Source organism: Diuraphis noxia, unplaced genomic scaffold (genome assembly GCF_037042655.1).
Source record: "Diuraphis noxia isolate RWA-SAM2 unplaced genomic scaffold, SU_Dnox_SAM2 contig0001, whole genome shotgun sequence".
Taxonomy (NCBI): domain Eukaryota; kingdom Metazoa; phylum Arthropoda; class Insecta; order Hemiptera; family Aphididae; genus Diuraphis; species Diuraphis noxia.
The window spans coordinates 86,104,771-86,121,754 of record NW_028301711.1 but is presented as its reverse complement, the minus strand read 5'-3'; the positions used below and the strand labels follow the sequence as shown (position 1 = coordinate 86,121,754).

General features: G+C 28.5%; 1 pseudogene; it reads right to left on the bottom strand.

The window, feature by feature from the left end:
- LOC149062276 (zinc finger MYM-type protein 1-like) overlaps positions 1 to 15,609 on the bottom strand; it is a 299,795-nt pseudogene extending 284,186 nt beyond the window's left edge.
- Between the last annotated feature and the right edge of the window lie 1,375 nt (positions 15,610 to 16,984).

Below are 16,984 nucleotides of genomic sequence, written 5' to 3'. Positions count from 1 at the left end.
GTACAAAAATGTTAAAAACAAACAACAAATATTGATATTAATATTAATATTACAAATTTATTTTAAAATAAAACGTAACTTTTATAAAATATTTTAATTAATAGGCCAATTTTAATGTGATCGGCGGTCTTGTTTTTTATCTTGCGCCCCCCGCCCCTATAAAGCTTTTGCGCCCCCCTGGAAGGTCAAGCCCCATACTTTGAGAACCTCTGTTTTACCACATCATAACTATTGGGAAATTCAAAAATCTACAGCAAAAGAATGTGTTATATATTATATAGGTGGTTTTATGTGTCGTCAGATAGTTCTTAACAGAACTAAATGTTTGAATTGTCTTTCTACTTTAAAGGGTATGTTTACTTTTTGATTTATAGTAACATTATAAAAATATTTTCTATTTTTTGTTATATTAATTGTACTAATTTACCTTATTTTCAATATTGTTTTACTATTTAAGGATCTGAAACAAGACCAGAGGCAGCTTTAACAAATTTGAAGTTTAAAAGATTCTTGTTACATCCAATTTATACAATTTTTAAATTAGTTTTAGCAATTGACGAAAGCTTTGTACAAAACTGTGATGTTCCCGAGGTGTTTGATAAAACTGTAAATTTTTTATTACATCATCATCAGAAATTACTAAAATTTCCTTATGTAGAACACGAAAGTGAAATGATTACTTCCATAGTACAATTCTACATTACAATGCGGATGAAGCAATACACTAGAAATCTAAACAGAGAAATCAAAAAGCTATACTCTGTTTCAAAAGAGAATATACGAGATTTACGAAAACCGGTTTTGCCAGTGGCCACCTGGTATGTTCTCTTTTGAAACAGGGTATAAGTTCAAAGAACAAAAAAATTGTCAAAACTTTTAACTCATTAATTACACGTTAATTACCCTATCAATTTTATACTTTTGAATTATAAGAACCATTTTGCTAATACTATATACTAATAGTGTTGACTTTTGACTCATTATTCATTAAGACATAGGTACTCCTCCTTAAACATTGTTAACAAATGTATGTATAAAAAACAATGTGTGATGTATCATATTAATATTATTCAATACCTAAATAATTAATAATTAATATCTAGCCATTTTGGTTATAAAGATAGTTGTAATTAGTTGAAATAATTAATAATTAAACATAACAATTAATTATTATTTAATATTTATTTTGTCAGTGAGTGTTGTACTTGAAGTGCCACGGATCTAAAGTCAATTGTTTTTAAACATAAAACGTTGCCACTTCGTTTAGGTGATTTTTTTGTTACTCATGTTGAATCAATTATCGGTTTGATGAATTTGATGAACATACCTGTAGTTCAGTCAAAAGAAGATATTTCGGATATTGAACATGAAAACAAACAACCAATTTCGGAAACTCAAGTAGAATTAAAACGACTGGTTTCTAATTCAAATACTTATGACGAACTAAAACGAAATATTTCAGAAACTGAAGATGAAACTGAAACACCTTTTACAAACATTCAAAATGAGCAAAACCGGCTGGTTTTGGATGAGCACAACGAACCCGAACAAAACATTGTTGATTTTACAGAAAATTGGATGGGATTAGGAATACCTAAAAATAAAACGAAAAAATCTAAGTATATAACAAAAGACCAAATGATACTACACTGCAACGATAAAAGTCGAACAAGAAATTCGGATATAGGCATTTTACGGAATGGATCTGTTTCGGAATTAAAAAGTATTCGTCTTGGTAGCGATAATGTGTCTATTATAAATACCTGTGCATTTGACTCGATATCACAAGTGATATTTTGTGCTTACGCTGACAGCGAATTTTATCCAGAATTTGTTGAAAAAAGAACAGAAAATAAATTTATGGAGTTGGTGTCTCATGCCGTAAGTGATGTATTACCGTACAATCATATAGAAAGACGAGGATTGCTTTTGAAATATTTATTTATCAACCAATGTATTACCGAATTAACTGTAATTAATGCAGCTTGCACGGCCCAATTCGTTTTAAATAAAATCTTTTCCGACTTCCCTTTAATCGTTGCAACAATCGTATGTCCTGCTTGTTCAGGTAGATTTTTAAGGGAAGAAATAATTCTATCAGTTAATTTACCAACAGACGATTTAATATTTTTAGAAGATATAATGGAGGATTACTTTTGTTCTCCATCATTTTGCAAAAGTTGTGATATAAATATGGAACAAACCCTTGAGTTAAAACATCATTTAATTATTGAACCAGTTGTACCATTAACTCAACAACGAAAATTAAAAAAAAATCTAGACTTAAGCACTCAACTGAAAGACATTCCTACAATTCTTAATGTAAAAAAAAAGAGTTATATTACCTAAGAGGAATTGTTAATTTTATTCCACCAATTTCATGCTCAATTAGTGCAATTGGACATTATATAGCATACTGCTATAGAGAACCGAAACAACAATGGGATAAAAATATGACGATTTCCAACAAAAACCGAAAACCGTAAGACCAACCACCAGTGTTGTATAAAGATAATTTTTTAATTATATAGATAAAGATAAAAGATAATTGCTGGAATAGTTATCTAGATAAAGATAAAAGATAAATAATAATTTAATTATCTAGATAAAGATAAAAAATTAGCATTTATTATCCAGATAAAAAAAAGATGAAAATTTTTTTTAAAGGTAGCTATTATTTTATCACAAAACTAAATTGCATAAAGTATATATTATATAACAAATGTATTATATAACACATTTAAATATTATAACTAAATAAATATAGTATAATATATTAATAAATAATGTTAGTAAATCGTTATCGTTTTACTATTGAACACGTTTAAAATAAATTAAATTAAAAAGATTACTGAAGTCAAATGTTATTTTTTTAAGTGTAACAAACAATTATAATAATGGTATTTAAATATTCAGTATTTAAAATTCCAGTAACAATATTTAATGATTAATATCTAATAAGTAATAGATAATAGGCAATAGGTAACTAATAAATAAACAAACTCTATGCTAATATATTTTTTTTTATTTTTCCTCAAATATAATAACAAATAATATAAGCATAATATAATAACATTTATGTATTGCAATAAGTAAAAAAATTCTTATAAAATAAAAATAATAATCAATTTTTGTTTTAAAAATAAAAATCTAATACTTTAGTCTTTAGTAATAGTATTACTATATTATAATAATACTAGCTGCCCGTGTGCCTCGATTCCGGGCGTTGTGGAAGCCACCTCCGGCGCCTTCGTGGTGCTAAAGCGAAAATCGTTTCACCGGGAATTCAAAAAGAAATTAAGCCATACCGAAAACTGTGACTTTGAGTGTCTAGCGGTCTTTCTTCTTCTGGTGTAATACACTAATACCGTGTCCTGTGGCATGCCCGGTTCTGTTTTGACTGTATAAGCAATTAGGAAATGCGAATAATTGTAATCGAATGTCTAGCTATCAATCACCACTGTATGCAAATCTTTGCAAGATATGGCATCCACGTATGGCGGATTGCAGCATGTCCCGTCGCATGCAAGATGTAAGTGAAAATCAGAGGCCTGTGGCTTTGAGTGAGTACCGATTTCGGTGCAAGTCTTTTGTGATTAGGATTATAGAGAACAAATGCAGTTTACAAAATTATCAAGTATAGTGGTTTAGAAATTCAAAAAGTTAAGTCATACCGAAAACTGTGACTTTGAGTGTCTAACGGTCTTTCCTCATCTGGTGTAATACCGTGTCCTGCTGCATGCCCAGTTCTTTTTTGAATGTATATACAATAAGGAAATACGAATAATTCAAATAATTGTAATCAAATGTCTAGCTATCAATCATCACTGTGTGCAAATCTGTGCGGGATAGAACATCCGCGTATGGATTGGATGCATGTAACGTCGCATGCCCGGTTCTTTTGTGCGTTCAAAATGAATAAACGCATAACGTAAAGTATAATTGTGTGTCTAGCTTTCAGTTCTCAACCGGTAAAAATTAATACGTGTGCTGGGCATACCTCCTAACGTCGATAGTCTGATGTTGTATTGTTGTAGGAGAAATTGTTAATGCCGAATGTGAAGTGAATAAAAAGGATAAGTCAATCAGATATATAGGTGTCTGGTTGCGACACCGTGTGCGTAGTAAGTTTTTTTTTTTTTTTTATTTTACACAATATATATACAATCTGTACAATTTTGCACAATTAGCATATCCAAAACCAAATATTAACTTCTTGTTCAAATTTAATATTAAAACAAATTATTTCAAAAGTGAATGCTGCTAAATGTTTCACTGTATTAGCAGATGAAACTGCCGATATATCGGGAATTGAGCAATTTTCTCTGTGTGTACGTTATTTTGAATTTTCTTCAATGCAAATAAGAGAAGATTTCTTAACGTTTGTTCCTGTTACTGATGTTACAGGTATGGGTTTAGCAAACACACTTTTAAATACCCTTGATAAACTTGGTATTGATTTGAAATATTTAAGAGGCCAAGGTTTTGATGGTGCAGCTACCATGAGTGGATGCTTTAATGGTGTACAATTCCACGTTAACAAAAAATATCCACTTGCTCACTACATTCATTGCACCTCACATTGTTTAAATCTAGCAATATCCGACACATGTAACATTCAAAGTATACGAAACTGTACTGGTACCATACAAATAGTATGTGTGTTTTTTAAATACCCTAAACGACAAAATGTAATGTTAGATTCAATAAAACGTGTATGTCCTGAATCACAGATTGCTAAACTAAAATTACTTTGTCCAACAAGATGGGTCGATCGGCATGACTCCATAATTACTTTTATGGAATTATTTGATGCAGTTATTGATGGATTATCAATTATTTCTACATGGCCAGACAGAGAATCGTCATCAGGAACTTATCAACTTTTGTGTGCTATTAAGCAACCTGAATTTATTTTGGCAACACATCTGCTAGCAAAAGTATTTAGCATAAGTTTACCTCTTAGTAAACTTCTTCAAATGCAAAATATTGATTTAATTGAAGCCATGTCTCTGGCAGATAATGTATCTGATGTGTTAAAAAATATCAGAAATAATGCAGATGAGGATTTTAAGAAACTATTTTTGAAAGTGAAAGAAAAATGTATGTCACTTGATATTGAAATAACTTTACCTCGTTTAACAAACATACAAAAAAATCGGTTTAATGTAAAAATTACTTGTCCAAATGAATACTATAAACTATCATTGTTTATTCCATTTTTAGATAATTTTATTAGTCAACTTCATGATAGGTTCATTGCACATAAATCTCTAATTACCAATTTTTGCTGTCTCTTACCAAACAATAATTTGCCAAATAGAGAAGAAAATATAAAAAGTTTGGCAGAAAAGTATAGTGAAGATGGACACAAAAATTTGTTGGAACAGAAAAACCAAAAAATGCATTAGAAGCTCTTATAGCATGTAACCCACTCATTTGTCCATCTACTTATAAACTTCTCCAAATAATAGCCACACTTCCCGTAACTACAGTAAGCAGTGAAAGGTCATTTTCTACGTTAAAAAGACATAAGACATATCTTAGAAATACTATTGGAGAAAACAGATTAAATAGTTTAGCACTACTAAATATTCATCGTGAAATTATTTTAACAACAGATGAAGTTCTTAATGACTTTGCAAAAGACTCAAGAAAAATAAGATTGCTATAGCTTGTAATTTATTATGTGAAAAAATATATTAACTTTAATATAAATATTACAATTTAAATTTTTTTTTTTTCTATTTTTACTTGTTTATAATAATAAGTCAATAAGTATGTACTGCGTGTTTAATATTAACATAAATATGTATTAATAAATAAGCGTATAACTCGGTACATTTTAGCGCATTTAGTTTTACCACTCCTGAACAATATATTTTAGAGTTGAGCTAAAATAAAAGTCATCAACCCAAATCGGGTAATTCATGGCTACGCCACTGTACATATATCTAATTGAAAAAAAAAAAAAAATAATAGTTCTATTTATTGATCTACAAAAACTAAACAAGATGTACTGCTAACAAAAAAAAACTAATAAACACGAAATAGTTGTACATACTAATGTTATATTAAATATAGATTATATAAAAATCGGTATCCTGATCGTTCTTGTCCAGCACATTCAAGATTTTATTATTTATATAAAAATCTTGAAGAAGCTTTACAAAACCAAAAAATAGAGTTTCTACGGTGACCAATGACAATAATTCTTTTTCCGTGTTGGCCAAATTGATTGAAAATCCACAAATATCTTTGAGAACTGTAGCAGGTATTCCTAACAAATAAAAATTAAAGTTTATTCTGAGTTTTAAATTTTAGATGAATTAAACATGACATATTCTTCAGTTCAAAAAATTGCCAAAAAACACAAATATCATGCATACCTGGCCCATCCTGTTCAGCTACTTCAAGCAAATGATTATGAAAGGCGACTTAATTTTATTGCTCATTGTATGATAAAAATAGATGATGATACTGAATTTTTAAAGAAGGTTCTTTGGACTGATGAGGCGAAATTCCATAGTAATGGACAAGTGAACCACCACAACAATCACTATTGGAGTAATATAAATCCCACTGGATGAATGAAACCAATAGACAAGTTCGTTGGGGTATAAATGTTTGGTGTGGAATTAGGAATTATTGATGAATATTTTATTGGTCCATATTTTTTTGAAGAAAATCTTAATGGCAATAAATATCTTGATTTTTTGAAAAATGATTTACCGATCCTGTTGGAAAATATTCCGCTTCAACATAGTTTAAATTTGATTTGGCAGCAAGATGGTGCACCAGCACACAATACGTTAGCTGTACGAGCATATTTAAATAAGTATATGGGAACAACTGGTTTGGAACACACAGCCCCATTATTCAATGGCCAGCTCGTTCTCCTGATTTGAGTGCTCTTGACTTCTTTTTATGGGACTATCTAAAAAATGAAGTATACAAGGATGAGATCAAAAGTGTAGATGAACTTAAACAAAAAATAAAAGATTGTTGTAAAAAAATTAAAACTTCAATACTCAAAAATGTTACATCCACTGAGGTATTAAAGCGACTAGATATTTGTTTAGTCGAAAATGGTAAACAATTTGAACATAAAATAAAATATAAAATATAAATATAATTATGGATAAGTTAATAAATTATTTAAATGAACATCAAATCATTGCTGTTATATCCGATGAAATATTGTCTTCTAAAATTTCGGAAGCCCTAATACTTAGAGCTAATATTAATGATGTCAACGAAGTTGAACATTTTATCACACTCTATCAAGAGTTTACAAAAACGCAATGGATTCGTATTGGACAACTAGATAATCCATCAAGGTAGGTGCCTCAGAAATATTAATTTTTATTGCTTGGTAGTAATTTTTTTTGGTTTTCTTTAGAGTTGTATTTCATAAGTATTGGGCATGCCAGCACAGTAAAGTGAATAAATCAAAAGATACACAAACTGCTAGAAACACATTATGTGAAGCCAAAATTGACATCTTAATTAAAAAAAAATAACCGCAATACAAGAAGGAATGATACATTTTTACAAAGGGACCCTCCACTTTGTGCAAAAATATCATTGTATCAAAACCATAACCACTCGGTAAATACAAGTGGTTCAATTAAATTTTTACGAATAACACATGAGGTAATTAATATTTATTTACATACATACACAATATATAGGTTTATATTTTAATGTATAGGTATACATTAAATACATATAAATATTTAATTTAATATAGGTATTATATAATTTAGATTAGGTATTAGGTATGGGTACATATTATATAAATTAGATTTATATATATTTCATAAAATTGAATAATGTGCTATAATAATAATAATAATATTACCTATATAGAATATTATACAGTTAACATATTCAAATATAAATTTATAAACACATACAAATAATCATTCAAATAATTTTACAGAATATAAAATATTAACTTTACAGTAATAATTCATATAATTGTTTATGGAATTTTAACAGAATCTATTTACTTGTTCTTAATAAATTCATAACACCCTTAAGATATACATTTATATAAGTAGTTCTGATACATTTGTTTAAGGTGGAAGAAGTCTTCTATGAATATTTTAATAATGGAATGGGTGCTTCTGAAGCGTTGCGATTACATGAAAGCAAAATATTATTGGAAGATAATTGCTGGGAAACATTAGCAAATGGTTCCAAAAATCCTATTAAAGAAACTGTAGCCTATTTACACAAAAAATGGAGACAAAATAATTTTGGTTGTGTAAATAACCCATTGAACAAATTGATAGAAAAGAATCCATCATATGCTAAACGAGGTAAATAATAAAAAACATTTATATAATTTTTAAGTAAATACTTAATTTTATTATATATTTGTTTAGTATGTGTTTGTATATACTCATAAACCAAGTATTTTATTTTTTAATAACCAGGTATTTCAATAGTTATACATAAGGAAAAGCCATGGGCTGTCTTAGTAGTTACTCCACTCATGAAAAGAGTACAGCTTTTATCATCATCAAAAGAATTAGTTTTCTGTGATAGTACAAGTAGCTGTGATACAATGGAAACTACTCTGACTACAGTACTTTCAGTAAGTAACGCTGGTGCAGTTCCTATTGGAATGCTGATGCATGAAGGCCAATCATGTGAAGGATATAAAAATGCTTTTGGTCTCCTTAAAAAACATTTCCCATTGTGCTTTGGTGGCAATGAGGTGAGTTATTATAATAAACAACATATATTATCTTAATCTCTTGAGATTAATATGAAGATGGATTCAAATTATAGGCGCCTATTGCATTTATGACTGATGACTCTGCCGCTGAAAGATCAGCACTAAAGCAAGTTTGGCCATCATCTAGACTACTTTTATGTACATTTCATGTTTTACAAAAAGAATGGGGTTGGCTGCATGAAATGAAGAATATGGTATTGAAGGAAAAACGTTTACCCCTAATGCAGATGTTTCAAAAAGTAAATATGTAGCGAAAAAAAATAAAAACCTTAAAATAATATTGTATGTAGGACATAGATAGTAGGTATGGTATGGATTTTAATCCATGTCCCAATCTTGCATTACAAATTATTATTTATTTACATGTAATACCAGTTCAAATTAAAAATAATTTATCTACAGTAAACTTTAATAGGTACCTTATACATTAATTTACAATAATTTTAAAATACCTAACTATTGAAATCTTAATAAAAATGTTTAAATATCTATTAACTAACGTCATTGTCTTGAAATTTATTAATAACAAATTATAATAAAATAACTATAATATAGAATAACAATATATAATTTTCAGGTATTATATGCTACAGATGAACATAATTTTTATGAAGCAGTGAATAATATTCAGAACTTGACCGATGAGTTTCCTACTTTTGTTAAACGATTTGAGAACTATTTGAAGAGAAAGAAAGAATGGGTTTTAATGTATAGGAGGGACATTTTAACTAGAGGAAATAATACCAACAACTACGCAGAAGCATGTATACGAATACTTAAAGAAATTATTTTAAATAGAACAAAGGCCTATAACGTGGTTGCTCTTGTTGAATTTATTTGCCATGTATGGGAAGATTATTTAGTACTCAGAATACTGGATCATGCCCATAACCGTCGTGATAATATTCAACGGAATTATAGTAAACTTTGCAGTCGCTTACCAAATTTAAACACAAACCAGGTAACTAAAATTAGTGATACATGTTACTCTGTGCCAAGTACCAACAATGTAAATATTGTATATACTAAAGATGTACAAATCGGTGTTTGTGATTGTTATGTTGGTTATATAGGAGCGTTTTGTAAACATCAAGCATTTTTACATAAGTATTTAAATGTATCTATGCCAAATGCACCTCCTATAACTTTTAATGAAAGATATGTACTTGGATAACTTGCTCTTGGTGACAAGTGTCCTTCCCAAGAATGGTTTATGGGTTTAAAAGAAAAGAAAATTATACAATTACAAGAAATCGAAGTTTGTAGTTCCAATGAGTTACCCCCTAGTCTTCATTTGAATGAAGAGGAAAACCAACAAATAAAACCATCAGAAACTGTTGATTCCAAAATTCTTAGTGACGAGGTCAATGAAAAACTTAGTACAGAGTTTTTGAGAGTTCAGCAGTTTTTAAATGATGTGCCTTTAGACATAAGAAAAAAATTAGCCAACAAAATGACAGTGATAAAAAATGCACAGCAGTTAACAAAACTAATAGTCACTTGTTCCAGAGGTTTAAATATTGTAACTCAAAGAAAAGGCCAAATTAAGGTTCAGCCTACTTCAATAAGTCGTCGGAGGCAAGGTGTCACTCGAGGTTCTCGGAGAATTCCATCTGGAAGGCCTCCAACATCAGTCAACAAAAATAAAGTTATAAAAAAAAGCCACAATATTGGAAAAAATATTAAATTAGGCCAATTAAATGCTAAGTCCCATGGCAGAGGACACTAAATTATTTATGTTTTATTAATTAGGAGTAAATTTCATTATGTAAATACTATCTTTCATATTTTGTTTTAATACCTATTATATTTCAAATATTGTTTTACATGCACCTACACTCTACAGTATTGTCAGTACTTATATGTAGTACCTATACATATACCTAGAGATGAGTGTGAATATTAAATACAATTAAAATATACTTAGAGGTATTTACCTAGAATCTACATGTTAAATAAAACATATTTATAAATTATAAATAGTTAATATTTCTGAAGTAAAAATACAAATTTTTTAATAGCAGATTATTATGCAAATTTATTACTGAGATCAATGTATTTGTGTTTTATTACCTATACTGTATTGTGTATGGGTTGCTTACACTAACTTGTCATATTGCTCATGCATATAGGTATATTTCAAATAGTTAGTAAGTTATCAATAATAACTAATATACACTAAAGACAATCTTGGTACCAGAGCCCAATTTAGGAATTTTGGGGCCCGGGTCAAATTTTTTAATGGGGCCCCAAAATTAATTATTATCTAAATTTTAAATAATCAACTTAAATTATAAATGTAGTCTTTATGCTATATAGATTTGTTATATTCAATTTATTTAAGATTATAAATCAATTATACCATAATAACAATATATTCCTAATTTTAAAACTGAAGATCGACATATATTTATTTATTTGCATTTTTTTATACTAGAACATAAAGTTCATACAATATAATGTATCGTGTATACTACACTTTTATCGCGATCGACCAACAGTCCAATAAAGATCGACTGATTGGTGACGCTTCTTAATTCCTGATTTTGATTTGTAAAAGTTTTTTAACAATTTAGAAAAAAAGTTGACAATACATTTGGTTTTGGTTATTTTCGATTGAATATTTGTAAAAAATTTGGAACGGTCGCGACGTTTAGACGCTGTTTGTAAAACCGTTTTGACGCAGCGTTTGAATGCCGCGTCTAGTGTCGACTAACCGCAAGGTCCGGACGCTGTAAGGAAAACGTACCTTAATTACTTAATAAATATTAATAAAAATGAAACGATGAAATTAAAAATATGAATATAAATAAAGAAATGTAATAAAGTGCTTTTGACCAACTTTATCTTAAAACTTATTAGCTTATGTTATCAATTAGAAAATAATTTATTATAAATTCCATTACGATACCTACGTGACTAACGAAACTACGTAACCAATAATACCATACAATTATTTCAAAATGCCACTTTAATAATTAAATATCAACAGAGGCTCGGGGCCCCAAATAATATCGGGGCCCGGGGCTGCAGCCCCCCTAGCCCCCCCCCCCCTAAGTTGGGCTCTGCTTGGTACTCTGCAATGTAAAGGTACACTAGATGTTTTAGAACCATTTAAGTACCTGAAACTACTTAAAAAAGGACAAGCTCGTAGTTCATTTATTCCTCTAACATATACTAAACCAATTCCTATCACCGAAGCTAAAAAAAAAAGACTTACTTTCTCTGCTACAGTTTATTCCTACAGTTTTCCATGATTTTTATAAAAATTTATCAACTGATAAATCCCAAATAGACCAGATATGTCTTGATGAAGAACAAAATGAGGAAGGCTGAATAAGATAATATAAGTTTAACATTAAATTAATATTCTAATATTGTTATTTATTGTTTTAAAAAATAATAAAGACTGATGTCAAAATGTTATTATTTCAAGTATAAGGTAAAAAAGATTTTTATTTACAAGGATACAATTTATTTTTTGTGTTATAAAAAATTATAATTATGTTACAATAATAAATTACCATGAAAACATAAAAAAAATTAATTGTTTATATTTACCTAATATGATATCTAAAATAAATAATTTTAATGTTAAAGTTGATTATAACACTTTAATAAAATTATATAAGTATTGCTATAATGTTAAAAATATTTTATGTGTTATTGGAGGTAAGTCAGAAAAAAATTTGAGTAAAAAGAGTCTACTCAATAAAAAAAATTTTTTTTTATTTTATTTTATTTTTTTTTTAAAGATTTTTTGTTTCATTATATTAATATTTAGAAATATAGCTTGAAAAGAAGTTAAACTATTAAATAGGTACATTTTGGTCTTATTCAAATAGAATAAAAGATTTTTCTCAATAAATTTTCAAAATTTCAAATGCGTTTCCTCAACATTACCAAATATGAATTTAACCCCCTTTACCCAAACACCACAGAACTTTCTTATCTACATCTTAATATAGGTCTCTTTCATTGCTCGTGAACATTTTTAATTTTTTGAATTCTACAGTTATAGCGTCTAACTCGTCTAAGACAAAAAATATAGGTACTTATAGGCATTTACCTAGAATCTACATGTTAAATAAATTATAAATAGTTAATAGCTCTGACTTAAAACATTTAGTTTTAATAACTAATTAATTAAAAAAAAAAAAACGTTTATATAGGTAGGTACACTCATAATTTATACTCAATACTAATATACTCTATACTAATTACAGAGAATACTAATCATATTGTATTCTACAATAGTACAATTTTTTTTAGTTTGTTATTTTTATAATAATATATATTATATATATATAATTATATATTTTTTATAATAACGTATTATGTGTTATACTTGTAATATAATATTATTTAATAATTAATAAATAATAATAATGATAATAGATAATGGTCAATGCTGATTATATAAAAACGCGCGAAATTTGAATTGAACCAATGAGAACACGATATTAAAGAGCCGCGTTGTGGCGTCCTGGGTTTCCTGATACGCGTCCCGTTACACTCTTCAGCTAAAGATGTAATTTTTTGCCAAAATGTAGAAAATTCAATGTCAGAACGTAATTTTTCAATACTTTGTATACTTCCATTGATAATGCTTTTTGCTTTTCCTAAAGTGGCATTTTTAGATTGTAATGTGACACTTATTATATTAATGATACCAAGAATGTCTTTCAATAGAGTAACTCCAATAAAAAAAGCACAGTTTTGTATTTGACCGAGAATACCTAAAATTATAATTAAGAAAAAAATTCAACAATTAAAAATAATGTATCAAATTATAATTACATTACATAATTTTTTTTCAATTACCGATAGCTTCAATAGCATCTTTGTCCACTTGTGCTTCAACTTCATTCTTTAAAAATTCTAATATTGATGAGTAATATTTTATCATCGACTCGCAATTTTTATAGCGACATACCCATCTTGTATCGCATATCCTGAGAACATTTACTTTTTTTAAACCTAGTTTAGATTGAACTTCAATGAGTTTAGCATTGTTGGATGGTCGAGAGAAATGAACATAAACCATTTCTAAAGTATTAAAAATACTTCGAGCTCTCTATAAATGTTAATACAGATTATATAATTATATGATAAAAATTTTATTATTTTACTACAGGTATAGCCGTATAGGCATTCTGTTAAAAATACTTCAATGAATTATTGTTTGATTATTATTTTATTATTATTATTAATTTTTTTATTATCTTAAACTAATTAATACCTTTATTCCTTTACACATATCCACAACAATCAAATTTAATCTGTGTGCCATACAGTGTGTGTATATGGCACATGGAAATTGTTGTTTAATTTTTGACTGGACACCTCCAAGGTGTCCAGCCATTACGCTGGCACCATCATAAGACTGAGCAACAATATTTAATGTATTGATATTAATACTTAAATTTTGAAAACAACTAAAAACAGCAGAAATAATATGGTTGGCAGTTTGTCCATTAGAAACATCTATGAATTGCAAAAATCTTTCACGTGCCTCAAGACCAACAGCATACCGTACACATACAGATAACTATTCTTCTTTATGGGACCTGTGGACAAATATATATTTACATTTAAAAAATATTAATTTGATCAAAATATAGGTATATATGACTATTATAAATATTACAATGGTGAAATATATTGTACCTGGCTTCATCAACCATAAGTGCAAAATTCCCAGAAACAACAATTTCCTCAACAATAATTTCTTTAATTAGGTCAGCACTTATTTTAATAATTTCGTCCTGCACTTTCCAACTGGTATGGTTAATTTTATTCTCATATACATTTTTCAAATCTGGCATGAACTTTGAAAATACCATATGGCACATTTCCTTATAATTACCTAAAATTGTATTTATATTATTACAAGAAAATATTAATTTTATTAATAAATAATAATATTATAAATGTACCTTGATTTAAAGAATCTAAATTTTCATTATGTCCTCTAAATGCTATGCCTTGCTTAGCAAGGTATAACACAACATCAATTAAACTAGACATGTATTTGCGATTAATTTCAACTTGTTTTTTATGGAAGCTAGATAGTTGTGTCACAACAGATCCTGTCTTTAAACTACTTTTATATGCACACATTTTTGATAAATTAGTCAAATGAGTACTGGTAGAAGAATGTTTTTTTGATTTTACAAGAAACTGAAAAAATGTGGTCGATTATATTAATCATGATACAAGTTTAGTATTCAATACTAACGTCTAACACACTAAGTTATTCTAGCGAAGTTTAAGTTTTTGAATAATTTTTATTTTTTAATTATTTTATTTGTAAAAATACATATACTATTACACTTCAAAATAAACTACTTACCTTTTGCCAATTATTGAACCCAGATTTAATCCATATATTTTCACCTGAATTTTCTGAACCGAAAGTTCGGCAAACAAAGCAGAATGCAGCGTTACGCTGAACACTGTATTCTAGCCAATCACATTCATTACCATTGGCTTCGAAACGATCTTTGTTGTGTTCCAAATTTAATTTTTTTATATTCCTAATTAATAAATAACAATAAAATTAATCAGAAAAATATTAAACACCTTATTATAGTTTTATTATTATTATTTTATTTTATTTATTTAAAAAAACTCATAAAACGAATTATTAAGTTTTTATATGTAAACAGAATAAATCTTACTGTAGGTATAGGACGACATGGGCCGGAATCTTTATTTCCCAAATCAAGAGTTGTATCACTTGTATGAGTAGTACTATTAGTAGAAATGTCAACCATGCCAGGATCGTCAATATCAGCTTCAATTTCGTTTTCCTCATTATTATCTTTAGGTTTCCGTTTTTTAAAAATACTAAACATTTTAAATACCTATCAATTCAGATTTACGGAGACGGAATACTGTTACCTGTTGGCAGTTCAAGTTTTGGGTACTGTATGTCTGTATAACGTGGGTCGTCGTCTCGTCGACTGTTGTGTAATGTTATAAGTTATATTTATAATTTATAACGATAACGATATATAATGGAAAACATACGGGTAGCGGATTACGTAGATATAACAGTTTAAAAATAACTATTAACACAACCAAATTCCCAATGCAATATACCTTACCTATCGGCTATCATGATATTATATTGTAGACCTCATGACAAACTATGTTGTCATCTAATATAACTATCTTCGAAACATTAAATATAAATAAATTATTCTAAAATAAAAATTTGAACAGAATAGGTAGGTATAATAATGTAATACCTACAGCTTACAAATCAAGGATTTGACTTTGAATTTTTGGGGGTGCTAATTTTTAGTCTGGGGGTGCTAAAGTCCCCCTAGCACCCCCCTAGTTGCGCCTATGTGTGTCGACCTTCCAAGTGGACAGAAAGTCTGACAATCGTGTGACTTTTCTTGTGCAGTTCGTACGAAAACAACCGCCAGATGCCTTCTGGTGGGCTGACGTATCTTGGCTGACGTATCTTGAGTTAACGTAACTGAAAACCAAAACAATAAGATCAATAACTATTTTGTGTGGCTCAGTAGATGATACCATTTGGCGTTTTAATATTATTGTATGAGGTTAGGCTGAGCGAGTAAGTTATTATAAACTATAGTTTAAAATGTTCAATCTAACAAAAGAACCCAAGAACTATTTTTTGAGTTGTTTAACTGAAACATGAATTAAATGAAACGTGTAGTTTAAAATGCTTAATCAAACTTAAGGAACTACTTTTTGAAAATTTACTTTTACAATAGATACAATAGATATTGACATTTTTAATGTAATACCGACAGATACGGCAATTACTGAATATTAATAAAAATATATTACTATATACTACTATGAATGAAACATGTAGTTTAAAATGTTTAATCAAACATAAGAACCTAAGAACTATTTTATTTTAACCATTTACAGCAGTAGAACAAAAAAAGAACAACGTTTTTAATAATTGGTTGTGTAGTTCTTTGTTAATTTACTTAATGTTGGTTTAGACGAAACAAAAAGTGTTGAATGTGCTTAAGTGTTAGTAACAATAATACGTGTGGTACTCTATAATGCCGGGTCCACACAGAGACGACAAAAGTAAAACAAAACAGAAACTCTGTGTTTTTCGACAAAATCAAAACATTTTCAAAACAATTGTGATTTTTCCAACAAATTGTTCGTGTTTTTAAAAACAAAGTCATGTCCCGAGCGGTGTCGGTAAACATCAAAAGGTTTTTGTTTTGTTGT